The following is a 2,946-nucleotide window of genomic DNA, read 5'->3' on the forward strand; positions in this document are numbered from 1 at the left end:
GATATTTCTGATTGATAGATATACCAATGCGTGACACACGTCGGTTTAAAACCAACGTTTTACCAATAAAACGACACGGAGTCGTCTCGTCCTTTTAGTCTCATTATAAGCACACTAGAATTCTAAATTTAAATAATATTTTCGAAGTATTCTATTTTTAAAATCTTATAATACCAACTAATATCTAACTTAAAACTGTACATAAAAACGTGCCATAACCAGACACAGTACTATAATTATGCAGACGACCTTTGCAAACTGTGCTCTGCTATTCAGCATAAACAAAATGGTGTTGACCTTACATTGGAGTAGATAAAAGTAGTAGCAAACTATCCCGGCTCGTGTACCAGATCATCGCTTCGTGAATTGTTTGGTTCTGCGGAGGTCCAACTATTCTCACTTTATAGTTCGCGCTTAATTCCTTCTTAGTAATGGGGTTTTAATATCTCCTTCATCATTAATTGACAAGTTAAAAAATAAAAGTCTCATTATCAATTGTATTGTATTTTCATTTTTAGTATTAATTTAAGTATTTGCGAAAGTTAGTGAATAAGTCAAGAAGTTTGTTAGAAGCAAAAACTGCTTAATAGATTTGAATGGATAGTGTATCGAACCTATGATCTTTATTTCCATTCACTCTACAGCTACGACGTACCAACATCAAATACTCGCGCTTACATCGCTCAAAATCAATACATTTTTAATTAACTCGCTGAACTCCAGTTCTTAAGCGAGTATCAAATTGATCCGGTTTTTATTCGGCATTAAAGGTAAGCCTGTTGACGTGTATGCCGGTATTAACCATGTCAGAACACGGCTTTATGCCGTTATGGACTATTCTAAATGCCATTTTATCTCGTTTCATTATGTGATGAAAAGATAATATTTTAATTGGTGTTAACGAGTCATTTTTGCTATTTTTGGTACATTGTGTCGTTAACTTTGTTTGGTAAATAGTTGACGCCAATATGGTATCTTCTACATAAATAAGCAGCCGTCATCATGACTATTTAAAACCACGGCTAAACAGATTTTGATGTTTTTCACTCTTAATGTAAAGGAACTTCCATAAGTATGTAGGCTATAAAAATATCAAGAATAAAAATATATGGTAAGTAATACAAATAAAATGCCAAGAGTAAAATTAATAGAGAAGATAATTAATTTTCTATTTTTTTTTATCATAGCTATTATAAATATTGCATAAAAATAATATAATTTATCAAAATAAACATATTAATAATATCCCAAAATAAAAAACCAAAAAGTTTTGTCAGAAGTGGGATTCGAACCCACGCCCTCAGAGAGGACCAGAACAACTCGACCTATTAGATAGGTAAGGAAACCTTGAGTCTGGCGCCTTAGACCGCTCGGCCATCCTGACGATTGGTAGCGCTGCCGAAATTACTGGCCACCTTCTGATAAAACATCTTATCATAATATTTTGAATTTTGATAAGTTGAAGATCAATAGAGCAATGAAAGCAATATTTTGTTTTCACATTTTTTTTATCACATTGCCAGTTGCAATTGATAGTAATGCAGAGCAGTTCAAGTTTATTCTTTCTAATTATAGAACGGTAGAGTAGCGTAATGTTATTAATAAAATATTAAAAAGTCTTGAGTTGTGTTCAATGTAAAATTATTGTCAATCGATTTTTTTTAAAGTAAATGACTTAATCTGCGCTGACAGCCAGTACGAAAATCTTTATTAGAAAAAATAGTATTACAAATTTTACAGTAAATAAAACCCACTCAATTTTCGGTTTCGTTCTACAAATCCCACAATAAACACAAAACTAACACTCAATTTTCGGTTTCGAGCAGACAGTTGTCCGCCCTAACCATCACATCTATTTAGATGGGCCGATATCCTGTTGATCCTGATAATAGCTAGCACCCTCAGGACGATTGTCTCAACGGGTCCATCGAATAATCGAATCAACATTAATTGTTTAAGTGAATAGTTCTAGATTGAGTTAAAACTCAATTGGACTTTGGAATGGTTTGTTGACAAGGTTTGAATTTTAGTTTCGACAATTTTATTTATTCAATAATTATTATTAAAGTGAAATATCTTATAAGACAGCAAATAATTGCAGGCGAGAACTGGCAGGGTTAAAGTTTGTTGTTCTTGCTAGTACATATGCCAGAAAAATCAACATCATACGCAAAATCGAAATAAAATGGAATAATTTATTTGATCCTATAAAAAGTTATACATTATTTAGATTGCGTCAATTAGTCTACCACCAGTTCGGAAAGCAGTTTTCACCAGAGAAGAATGAGCAACAAACTCTGGTATAGCTCTTTTCAAAATTAGTTACGATGAGAATAAATTTTGTACCCATTTTAAGCATATTGGCCGACGAACGAGTGTCGGATTTGGCATAATTAAAGTTGATATAGAAGCGTGCAGGAAGATCAAATGTATGTGTAATATGTGTTACAAGTAATATATTGAATTCGACTGTCGAATTTTGACCACTGGACGACCACTAGTTCCAATAAATTCACATGTCAAAATCACGATATATTCTATCTCTGAAAATTTCCGCTCCAATTAATGCTACCTCTAAATCCGTAAACACTATCTTGTATCCTCTAAATTCGAGAATCAATATTTCTAAAAATCTCTAAATCCGTAAACACTTACTCTTGTATCCCCTTAATTCTAGAATCAATATTCCTAAAACTTTCCAGATCAAATAATTGTAATACTGATATTTCCGTTTTCCCAAATTTGCCAAACAGCACCCATTATTTATTCTGTGTTTACTTTCCTTTGATCCTGAGTTTTATTTAAACTGAGTCCTATCTCCACCATTCAGAGTGGAGCGTCAAATCCTCCGTTTATATCCAGTGTTTTGTTTCTATTGTTTCGTATGAAGCGGTGTTCAGTTGGCGTGTCTTTTTGTGTGTTTGGTGATGAGTTTTTGGATTGTTG

At 32.9% G+C, this 2,946-nt stretch overlaps 1 non-coding gene across 1 annotated transcript; it reads right to left on the minus strand.

The window, feature by feature from the left end:
- Positions 1-1,271: 1,271 nt before the first annotated feature.
- On the minus strand, positions 1,272-1,384 carry Trnal-caa. Its single transcript has 2 exons — positions 1,347-1,384; positions 1,272-1,316 (listed from the first exon to the last, which is right to left on the minus strand). It is a non-coding gene; the product is annotated as a tRNA-Leu (tRNA).
- Positions 1,385-2,946: the final 1,562 nt, after the last annotated feature.

This window comes from Manduca sexta, unplaced genomic scaffold (assembly GCF_014839805.1).
Source record: "Manduca sexta isolate Smith_Timp_Sample1 unplaced genomic scaffold, JHU_Msex_v1.0 HiC_scaffold_28, whole genome shotgun sequence".
In the NCBI taxonomy this organism is placed as follows: Eukaryota; Metazoa; Arthropoda; class Insecta; order Lepidoptera; family Sphingidae; genus Manduca; species Manduca sexta.